The sequence below is a fragment of the Medicago truncatula genome, chromosome 3 (assembly GCF_003473485.1).
Source record: "Medicago truncatula cultivar Jemalong A17 chromosome 3, MtrunA17r5.0-ANR, whole genome shotgun sequence".
Taxonomy (NCBI): domain Eukaryota; kingdom Viridiplantae; phylum Streptophyta; class Magnoliopsida; order Fabales; family Fabaceae; genus Medicago; species Medicago truncatula.
Genome location: NC_053044.1, coordinates 21,368,954 through 21,381,201, shown reverse-complemented (window position 1 = coordinate 21,381,201; position 12,248 = coordinate 21,368,954). Strand labels below are relative to the sequence as shown.

Below are 12,248 nucleotides of genomic sequence, written 5' to 3'. Positions count from 1 at the left end.
ATGCACATATTATATAATTATAATATAATTGCCTAAACTCGATTAAATAACAATTAAACGAAAGTGGGCGTTACACATATTTTGTCTCTCAATCTTCATATTTTTGTGTCCAATCTGCTCCAAATCCCTTTCTTTTACTCCAAGATTCAATCCATCCAATATTCTTCCCTGAAATATAATAAATTGCAATTTAAAGTAAACTATCCTAAAAAGGAAATAATACTAATATAAAATTATATAAAATCTAAATAAAACTAAACTAAAAAGCATATTAAAATAGACAATAAATGACTCATCAAACTCCCCCACACTTGAGTCTTTGCTTATCCTCAAGCAAAAGGCATAAACATAGTAGCACCAACAGTTATATCAAATGACAATTCAATTAAAGCACATGTCTCCTGAAGGGCTTAAATCCCAAATGTACACTAATCACAAACTCAAGCATTTCTTGTAATTTTTATTCAACCCAACGATCAAGTTTCAAGTGAGTGTGTGTGTGAAGTCCAACCCTTTTCTTGCTCCTGTATAAGATAGGCATTATGAGGAAACATGGTCTAATCCTAGCACTAAACTAACCAAGAAAGATTCCTTCTATAATTCATATAAGAGAGATGGGAGTATTTGAGAATCTTTGTTCTTTGCCATTTGCACATTTAAGTTCTTTATTTAAGGAACAACATTTTCACGTAGGAGGTCGGAGGGCCTACCCCCTTCCCCAATCTAGATTCAATGGTATCCCTTAAAACATCATCTTCACGTAGGAAGTCGGAGGGCCTACCTCCTTCCCCAATCTAGATTCAATGATGCTTTTTAAAGTTTTTCCTTAAGGTATCAATCATCTTCACGTAGGAAGTCGGAGGGCCTACCTCCTTCCCCAATCTAGATTCAATGATGATATCTTGGAATTTATTTGGCTTTTTGGCTTTTTATGAACTCCCTTATACTCACTTATACTACTGGCACTTTGAGAATCTTTAAAGGTTAATGTACCACTAAGATTAAAACGCGTTTCCTTAAAATACCTATTCATACATTTACTCAAGGGAAGCAACTTTTGTGTTTTTCTCATTGGAGAATTTTATTCACTTTAAAACAAGATGTGGGTATATCAAGAAGACTTAAAACACAAGAGTTTGCTTTCATGTACAAGAATCAACAAATAAGAGGAGACAATGAAAAATTTTGTGTCATGACATTTTCAATAAAAATTAGCTACTTAACCATGCCTTTTGCAATAAAACAAAACAAAAGAATAAAGTTCAAGGGAGTTTGGAAACACTACGACTAAAGACACTTTATTAGGCTCCCCCCACACTTAGGAGAAGCATTGTCCTCAATGATTCAAGATAAAAGAAAAGTAGAAGAGAAGGAGAGGTAGAAGAGTGAGATAGAGATTGAAGAGATAAGGTGAAAAAGAGGAAGAGGAGAGCTCACATTTTTATTGAGGTCCATAGGGAGGGCCTTGGAGGTGGAAGTGTTGCATCATGTTCCGAAGCATTTGTTTATTTTCTTCGGATATGCGGTTGCCCCGTAGGACATCATTTCTTAGCCCAGATAATTCAAAACCTTGCCTTTGTTGCTCGGTGCTTATCCTTTGTACCTCGGTTTGCATCCATGACCATCTTTCATTGTTGTCGTTATGGTCATGGGGCTCTTCTTCATGGTGCATGTGTGCACCTTCTTCGTCACCTTGATTATGCTCTTCATGTACCTGTAATCCATCACCAACATACAACAAATTTTCCTCCACCTCGGGGTTAGTCCAAGATGGGTTAGGAAGTAGAAATAAAAGTGGTATGCGAAGTTGAAGTGCATAAGTCATGGGTGGGGGAATCTTAATGAAGTTCATAGCAACAAGGGTTTCAATATTAAATCTATTGTTGCCCTCAATTGGATTTATCCCATCTTCCTCACCCACTCCAAACTTCCTAGCGATGAAGGTAATGATACCACCGACTACTATCTCAGCTCTATTGTCAGGTCTAGCTCCTATGGAGGAAAGGTAGTCAAGTAGGTAGAAACAAGTATTAACGAGATTGTTACTAAGCATTGCTCAAAGCATAAAAAGTTCATCCGTCCTAGTTGTTCCTACTTCTTTTCTACCACAAATGGTACAAGCCATGACTCATTGGAGGTATCTAAGCACTGGGTTGTGAATGTTACTAGCCTTGTTGTTGCGAGGATTATATTGCCTTAACCTGGTAATGCGTTTCCAAAAGAGAGCGGGGTCATAGTGTTCCGACTTTAAATTTGGATTCCAAGAGTCAAGGATGAACCCCGCATTTGCAAAGTCCATCTCTAAACAGAAATTTTCAAGAGACATCTCATAATCCATATTCAAAAGTCGGAAAGAGACTCTATGATCGGGGTTGTCAAAATTCACCTTATCCTTCGTAAATTCAATAGAACTTAAGAATTCATAAGTGAAATTTTCGAAGCCTTTCATAGGTCTAAGCATATCAACCCATCCTAAATTTCCTAGTAAGCTAAACACATTATCCCTTAGTCCTAGCACACTCAAAGTATAAGGATCTGGATATCGACAAGGATGCAAAGATTTAGAGAGAAGAATTTTATACCTGTCCCTTTGCTTGGTGTCCTTGAAGATTATGCCATGATTCTTGGCTTGCGTTTTCTTCTTTGGTTGTGGTCCTCCGGAAGAGCTTGCTCCACCTTTCCTAGATGCCATTAATCCGGAACCTTGGTTGACCTTTTGTGTTTTGGGTGAAGGTTGGGTTTTGGGAGATGTTTTGGGTAGAAAAGGTTGTTTGGGTGATGGGGTTGGGGTTTGAGTAAGTGTTAGGAGTTGGGTTGGGTGAATTTGTGAAGAATTTGTGGGTTTTGTAGTTGGTTGAATGGGGGCTACGAGTTTGGTGTTTTTTGGTTGGGATGGAAGAAAGTTGTTTTTGATGGAAGGGTTATGATTGAAATGTGGATTGTGGTTAATGGGATGAAGAAATTTTGAGAATTGGTGAGGTTTTGAGGGAGGTAAGTAGTTTGTAAGGTTTTGTGGTTATGGAGGTTTTAGAGAAAAATGGGAGGATGAGGGATGTGAGTGGTTGAGAATGGGGGATGAAGAAGATGGAAAGTTAGATAAAACTGAACCTGGGATCGGGCACGGCCGTGCCAAACTTAGCACGGGCCGTGCCAACTTTCTGGATTGTGGGTCAGTTTTTGGATAGCAAGGTCTGGCACGGCCGTGCCAAGGTTCTGGACATGGGGCCTCAAAATTTTTCTCGTTTTCTTGAATCACCTTCGGACAATTACCTACAAAATAACTTAAAAACAAAAAACAAACAAAACGAAAGCAGTTAAATACGTGGGTTGCCTCCCACGAAGTGCTTCTTTATAGTCATTAGCTTGACGTTATAAGAAAGTGTCCTTAGAATGAATCAAAGAGGTCATATTGTGTAGATGACGCTAATAAGCGTTCTTTCACTTTATGACCCTTAATCATATTACAATAATAGAGGGCGGGACCTTTCATATAATTCTCCAACTCAAATCCTATCATCTCATCACTCACTTGAAAAACAATCCTACCGTTTTGAACATCTACTATAGCACCCGCAGTGGCGAGAAAGGGTCGTCCTAAGATTATAGGGCACGCATTGTTCTCATCTATATCAAGCACCATGAAATCAGTCGGGATTTCTATCCCTTCTATTTTAACGGGGATGTCCTCGACATATCCGACAGGTTGGATATTAGAACGATCGGCTAACTTCAATGTTGTTTCGGTAGGCTTTAGCTTGCCCAACCCCAGCCTTGTACAGAGGGGTAAGGGCAACAGACTAACACTAGCTCCTAAGTCACACAAGGCTCGGTTGAAGGTTTCATTCCCTATCATACAAGGGATGGCAAAACTTCCTGGATCTCTAAGCTTTGTAGGTGGCTTCTTGATGATTGCACTATTATCCTTTGTCAGAGCTATTGTTTCATTATGATCTATAGCCTTTTTCTTTGAAAAAATTTCTTTTAAAAACTTGGCGTATAGAGGCATACGAGACAAAGCTTCAGCATAGGGGATTTTAATGCAAATCTTTCGAATTATGTTAAAGAGTTTAGTGAATTGAGCCTCCAAGTTGAGCTTAGTAAGCCTTAAAGGTGTTAGGGCTTCGTTCTTATCAAGCGGTTTCTCACTTTTTATCACACCATTCTTACCTAGACACCTGACACTCTCCCTCTTGACATTTTTGGCCTTAGTAACAGTCTCTTCTATCTTACTACCCCCTAGAAAAATAGCGTTGACATGGGCTTTGGGGTTTGTTTCAGGTTGACCAGGAAAGACTCCTGGTGTTTGAGAAGAGGTGGCCACTTGTTGGGCCACTTGGGAGATTTGGGTCTCAAGCATTTTGGTGTGCGTGGCGATGGAATCAACCTTGGTATTGAGTTTGGAGAGAGAGTCGTTCAGAAATCCTGTTTGGTTTTTCAATTCTTGAAGATTTTTATTTTGATTTGCAATGCAATTTTCTAGTAAAATCTCCAAACTTGATTTCTGAGTCACTCTCTGGTTGTTTGTATAGCCAGGTTGTGCTGCTTGTCAATAGGAACCTTGAGGATTTTTGTAAAAATTTGGGTTTGGCCTCATTCCTTGGTTGTATGGAGCGTAATTCAGTTGCTCAATATTGGCAGCACTACCTAACTGACAATCAACACCTATATGACCAGTTATACCACAGACTTCACAAGGAGGGGTTGCAGAAGAAGGTGGGACAGCATTAACATTAAGTTTTTCAATTTTTTGGGTTAATGCCTCAACCTTAGCAGCAAGGTGGTTATATTCAGAGACTTCGTATATACCTGCCTCTTTCTTAGAGGGAGTAGGAGTAGTGACGGCTCTCTCGTTGGTCCATTGGTAGTGATTCTGAGCCATGTCCTCAATCAAAGCATAAGCCTCCGTGTAGTTTTTGTTCATTAGAGCTCCACCTGCAGCTGCATCAACAGACATCTTAGTGGTATATGACAAGCCATTATAAAACGTGTGGACTATAAGCCACTTCTCTAGGCCATGGTGGGGACAAAGTCTAAGCATTTCCTTGAAACACTCCCACGCCTCATAGAGAGATTCCCCATCTTTTTGATTGAAACGCGTGATTTGGTCTCTAAGCTTAGCGGTTTTAGATGGGGGGAAAAATCGGGTGAGGAATGCTCGCCTCATATCGTCCCATGAAGTAATGGAACCGACTTCTAGGGAATGGAACCAAGCTCTAGCTCTATCCCTTAAGGAAAAGGGAAAGAGATGAAGTCTTACGGCTTCTTGATTTTCTTTTATGGTGCCACTGAGTCTAAGAAAGGAAGAAATATGGAGATTTGGATCCTCAGTGGGTGATCCAGAAAACTGATTCTGCTGCACTAAATTGAGTAGTGCAGGCTTGATTTCGAAGTTATTACCCGCAACCTTTGGGTACACGATAATAGCTTGTGGCTCTTCCGTTGAAGGAGTAGCATACTCTTTGAGAGTGCGTTCAGCCATAGCGGTATTATTTTGTGCCTCTCTCTTTTTCTTATGCAAAAATCTTTCGATCTCAGGAATAAATTCTCCGAGACTTTTACTTCTTCGCATAAGAAACCGAGAACCCAAGAAGTTAGTGGTAAGACAAAAGAAAGAAGTGGAAGAAAAGAGGAAGAGAAGAGAGTTCTAATCACAAGGAAACAGTTAATCAAATTAGTTTACTCCCCGGCAGCGGCGCCAAAAACTTGATGAGATGAAACCGCAAGTGCACGGTCTTACCGAAGTAGTATAAAAGAGTATCGTTCCGACAGGGAGTAGTTCAATTCAATTAACTTTTTAGAGATGATTAGAAGAGAGAAGAGAATTGTAAGCTGGGGGTTTTCAAGCGTTTGAAAGAATATAATAATAAAAGGAGTCTTGGGATCGTTGGTTTCCTCTAAATGACAAGTCCTTCTCAACCCAAAACCATAAGCTTATAATGTTATGTTAGACCTAATTTCTCAAGATAGTTTCTCTTATGTTCCTCTAGCAACCAAGCCTATTTCGCTGACTTGATTACTATTAGATTTTGGTTCCTCTAACAACCAAGCCTATTTCGCTGACTTGATTGTTATTAGTTCCCTTGAAGATCGAAACTATATGTCTCAAAGATTGCAAAGCCTATTTCGCTGACCTTGCAATCCTTGTCTGAATTCACTTGTTCGAATATCAAAGCTCCACTTTCGTTTTATGAATTGATATTTGGAATAATGGATAAACAATTATCAAACCCTCCACTTTCGTTTCCACAGTTTGATAATGGTTGATCCATGTTAAGACGGTGAATCCAGATAAGAAATTAGGGTTACATAAGATTAAGGCTTAGGGCTTGGTTTGATTAGGATTATGTCATTTAGACTTATCCAACAATCCCAAGACAAGGAGAAGTCTACTCACTCATGTTCATCGTAGACATGGGGGAGAAGAGAGAAAGCATAAAAGTAAAAGACAAGAAAGTAAAGGAAAATAAAGGAACTTTAATTAGAAAAGCAATTGTCACTTATTGTATTCCAAGTAAAGATAAATATTTGTGATGGCTAGCTACTCTATTTATAGTACACATTTGACTTAAAATCTAAGCAAGTATATTCCAAGAATATTCCACGATAGATTGTGCGCCAAAATAGAATAGCTCAGAATCCAAGCAAAAGCAGCAAAAGGTGTTCTGGAGGGTGGCACGGCCGAGCCAAGGCTAGCACGGGCCGTGCCAGGCTTCTGACTTGTGGGAGACATATTTTGTCTCTCAATCTTCATATTTTTGTGTCCAATCTGCTCCAAATCCCTTTCTTTTGCTCCAAGATTCAATCCATCCAATATTCTTCCCTGAAATATAATAAATTGCAATTTAAAGTAAACTATCCTAAAAAGGAAATAATACTAATATAAAATTATATAAAATCTAAATAAAACTAAACTAAAAAGCATATTAAAATAGACAATAAATGACTCATCACTAATCCACTCACAACAGCAACTTAAACTCGATCACCTGCAAGTTACTCATACGAAGAGCAACATTTTCAAGCAGAAGGGGTGAGATTTCACAAAACAATAATATCAAGCATATAATTCAATAATTATATTTAACAACACAAATAACTTCATCTATTAGTAATAATAATTCTTCATGTATAATCCTTAATAGTCCAACCAACTTCTAAATATCATTTACTTCATATTCACCACATTATAACATAATCATATAACACGTATTAACCAAATCATAACAACATAGATCATCACATCATACTCATAGTTCATATTCAACATAACATCTTAATCATAATTCATAAACATAACAACATCTTAATCATAATTCATATACAACATAACAACATCTTAATCCTAATTCATATAAGACATAACAAAATCATTAATTCATAATAATAATTATTCGTCAAACATCTCATTATTAATTCATGAATAAAAGACAACTTATCAACTTTAACATAACCATCATCAAGTACACTTAACAACTCATAGATAACATCATGTAATCATCATCACTAATAAGTTAAACTACAATATAATCACCACTTAATAATAATTGTATACATCATAACATAAACATCTTCTTATAATAATATACCACCAACGGCATATTCATCATTTTATAATAATATAACAACAACATATTCATCTTCTTATATTAATATAACAACAACGTATTCATCATCTTATGAAAATATAACAATAACATATTCATAACATTCACTTAATAATAATTAATCATATATAGTACAACATATTCATCACTTAATAGTAACAATTATATACAACATCATAACAACTTAACAATATCATAATCAATATCTTACACAACATAGCAACATAACAATATCATAATCAACATCTTAAACAACATAGCAACATAACAATATCATAATCAACATCTTAAACAACATAGCAACATAACAATATCATAATCAATATGTTAAACAACATAGCAACATCTTAGTCATCATCATATAATTCACATCATAAACATCGTATAATCTTCGTAGGTACTTCTTTAACAACACATAGGTGGAAGACAACTCGACAACTCATAGATGATAATTCATCGACAACTTAACAACTCATGGATGATAATTCATCAACAACGACCTTGACTCGACAAATGCGACAATGCAACTTAGACACTTATATGCATGTGGTACCAATCGTCATCATAAGTATTAATATACTTTCATCGTGCGGAGGACAAAGATCCTAAAACGTGCGGAGGACAAAGCTCCTAAATGTGGTGAGGACAAAGCTCAATGAAATGCTATGCATGGACTCTTAACAACAAAACACCGTAATCATCGTAATCAACATATTATCATGCATCCAATAATTTGGAGCTAAACGTCATCAACTTATTCATACTCTTGCAACTTAGTTAAATAACAATTGCAGCATAATCAAATCACATCAAGTTAAATAACAAATCATTCTCGAAAGTTTCTTGATCATTCAACAACAATTCAAGTAGGTATAATTCAATCCATAATTCACTTCTTAATCATTTAACAATTCATTTCAACAACATCTTGATCATTCAATAATATTTCGAGTAATGCATTTAATCATTAAATCACATTACAAACAACTTAGCAGTTCATAACAGCAACAGAAACATCATAAGCAATTCACAACATAAAAATATTATTATGAAGTATCAACAACTTAAACATCAAACATCTTCCACATAAGGCATATAAATATTTCACATAACCAACAACAGCAACATAGGCGACAAATAAACATCTCAGGATATAACAATATCAAATGATAATCAACAACAACTCATGCAACTTAGTTTAATAACAATGGCAGCATAATCAGATCAAATCAACAGCTTAATATCAATTCATTTTCAACAACTTCCTGATTATTCAATAATAATTCAAGTAATGCAATCAATCAATAAATCACATTATAAACACTTAGCATTTCAATATAGCTTCACAATTCACAATCATTATCTTTAATAGGTCACACTATGTACCTAAAGTTCATTTCTAACCAATCCAAGGAACTCACGTCTCAAACTCCTCAAAAGCACTCAATTCTGGATGTGCTCGCGAGGCGAGAGCATTTGCTCGCCATGGCGAGTACAAGCCAGATTCCCAACTAAGGTTGTTCCAGGTTCAATCTCATTCTAAATCATTCTCTAATCAATAGTAGGCACCTAAAGGTACTCAAAGGCATCTAAGGTTCAACTCAAAAGTCAAAAACTCAGAATTCGACATGCTCTCTAGTCAAGCGCGCGAGGCGAGTTCAACTGCTCGCTATGGCGAGCTGCAACGTGCAACTCGCGAGGCGAGGAAAGGTTGCTCGCGTGGCGAGCGATGAAGTTCATCACTCGCCGTGGCGAGGATCATGGCTCGGGAGGCGAGCGATGAATGTCGCTACGGGCAGAAGTGCAGTTTTTCACAATTTTCATCAACTAACAAGGTTCCATGCCTAATTTCAATTCCATAATTCATCATAATCATTATCTAAGGTCTAAGGACAGTTTCTACATATTTTTAACAAGTTTCCACCATTTAATCATCAATTCTATCAATTTGACCTAATTCTCGATTCCTCTTAAACTCATCCTACATCATGTTAAATGTAACCGTTGATTCACATACTTAATAGAATTGCAAAGTTAGTCTCACCCTTACCTTAATTTGCAGATATCGCAGCCCCTCTAGGTCTCTCCCTCTTCTCTTGACTTTTTCTCCCTTTTCTCCAAAAGCAGTCGTACGTACGTTATGTTTTTCTAAACTAGGTCTCTCCTATTTATATAAATCTTTAACCTACTTATTTTTCTCTTAAATCCAAATATTAATATTCTATTCTAATATATACATATATATATATATATGTATATATATAAAATAATTCTATAACAATAATAAATAACAAACATATCTCTAAAACATATATATATATATTTTTTCATAACAAATCATTTATATTTCTATAGCAAATGACATATATTTCTACAATAAATCATGTATATATTTCTATAACAAATGACATATATTTCTACAACAAATCATGTATATTTCTATAACGAATCATATATATTTCTAAACCAAATAACATATATTTTTCTAAAATATATACATATTTCTAAATCAAATAACATATGTATTTTCTAAATAAAATCACATATATATTAATAAATATATAACATATATCATAACAAAATATCACTCATCAAAATAAATCATATAAACCACACAAATCATATAAGTATATTCTAAACTCATTTAAAATAATCAAATAATTAGAGAGGGTGTTACACCCTAGTCGTTATTTTATTTATTTCGGATTTATTTAGAGTCTTTTATGTGATTTTAAATAATATTTTTGATTTATGTGGTGTGTATTATTTAATTATATGATTTATTTTAATATAATTAGAATAATATGATAAATAGGGTTATTTTGGAGTGTGGGGAGTTAGTTAGGATTTAATAGAATTAAGGTGAGTTTAATGAATTAAAGGGAAGTTACAATTGGGGAGTTAAGAAAAGAGAAAGTCAGAAAACGTTTTTACGTGAAACAAGTTTTGGGAGAAAAGAACCAAGAACTAGGGAGAGAAGAACAAGTAGAGCCAAGATCGTCTGACTGTCGTGCGTTTTTCTGAATTAAGGTAAGGGTGAGACTATCTCTCAATAATCATGATATATAATTTCTGAAAATTGATCTAAGTATATTGTTCTTCGAGATAAAATTGGGGATTAGGGTTCATGCTGATTTTTGAAAGGAATGGTGTAAGAATCATGTTTAATGTGTTTAGTTTTTCATGTTTAGAATGATTTCTTAATCTATAATGTTGCTGTGATCAGAAATTGAGGTAGATTAGAATTGGTTGGGAAAATTGGAGAGGTTTTGTATGATTTGCTAGAATGATCTGAATTATTGTTGTTAATGCCTGTTTTGTGTTCCTTTAGATGCCTAGTTGTGTATTGGACCTGTAAACATCTGTTAGGAAACATTTTGGGTGATCAGGGGATTAAAATTGTGTTTTGGAGTGAGAAAGGGTTTGAAACCCGTAGGTTTTTGCTCAGTCCAAATGAATGGTCGCTTAAGCGAACGACCCGTCGCTTAAGGGAACACTCATTGTTATCTCGATTTTGGGGTATCAAGTCATTAATTAGGCTTGAACCTTTCAATCTTTGATATTCTCTATTTTTTCTTGGGAAGGGTAAAATTGAGAAAACCCTTAGAAACTCTAAGTTCGGGGGTCGTTTTCGTTACGGGAAGGTGTTAAGCACCCGTAACGACTATAGTATTCTATAGGAACCGCTTTCCTAGCTTTATGTCTACGCTTTACTTTTATGCTTATTTATTGAAAAAGAGAGTTTATTTAGGTTAAGGATTTGGAAAGAAAGTGTATGAGATTTCATTTTATTGGACTTGAAGAGGTTTTAACCTCTTGCCTACATACCCTTTTAAGGGATCAAAATTCCATGTAGTTCTCTTCCAAAAAGTATTTTTGGTGTGTTTCAATTTGATTTTAGTTTTTGAAAATGGTTTTGAAGAAGAGAAAGAGGCCGTAAAGGCATAAGAGGAAAAGATAGTGAATTGTTGGTTCAATTATTAACAAAAAAAGTGTCTAAGTAGAAATTAAGATTCATTTGAATTTGATTAAGAAAATAAAGGAAAATACAATGGAGTTTTGACTCCAAGGTTTATTAGGAAAGATTTGAGTTATGGAATTAATTTGCTTTGAAAAATGAACATTTTCTAAGTATTACGCTTCCTAAACATACATCTAAGCGGTAAACATACAACGTGTGTGCGTGTCGGTGCTTGTGTCGGTGTACATCATTATAAAGAGTCCATTGTCCTTTACACTTTGCCCTAGTTTACATGCTATGGTCTTGTAAGGAATTAAAAGGAAATTAAACTACCAAAAATTACATGTCCATTTGACATAGAAATTGAAAAGGTAAAGTGGCTAAACTATGAGAGATGGAGATGAAATGGTAAAATGCTCAAGAAATGGATGAAAAATGAAATAAAATGGTTAGTAGTATAAGGCATAAAATGGTAAGAAAAAAAGTAAGCAATTGAATATGAGATAAAACGGCAAAATGACGACAATAACCAAAATATAAAAGGAAACACATTACTTGAAACACAAGAAACTAACAAAACATATTAAAAACAGTAACACAAGCATATGATCAGTAGCATATTCATCACAAGATTGCATATTAATCACTCATACCATGGATCAAGATATTATGAACAAAAAGTG

The 12,248-nt window shown here is 35.3% G+C and overlaps 1 non-coding gene across 1 annotated transcript; it reads left to right on the top strand.

The window, feature by feature from the left end:
• The first annotated feature begins 5,009 nt into the window (after positions 1 to 5,009).
• LOC120579838 (small nucleolar RNA R71) lies at positions 5,010 to 5,116 on the top strand. The gene has a single exon (XR_005645581.1). It is a non-coding gene; the product is annotated as a small nucleolar RNA R71 (small nucleolar RNA).
• The last annotated feature ends 7,132 nt before the right edge of the window (positions 5,117 to 12,248 follow it).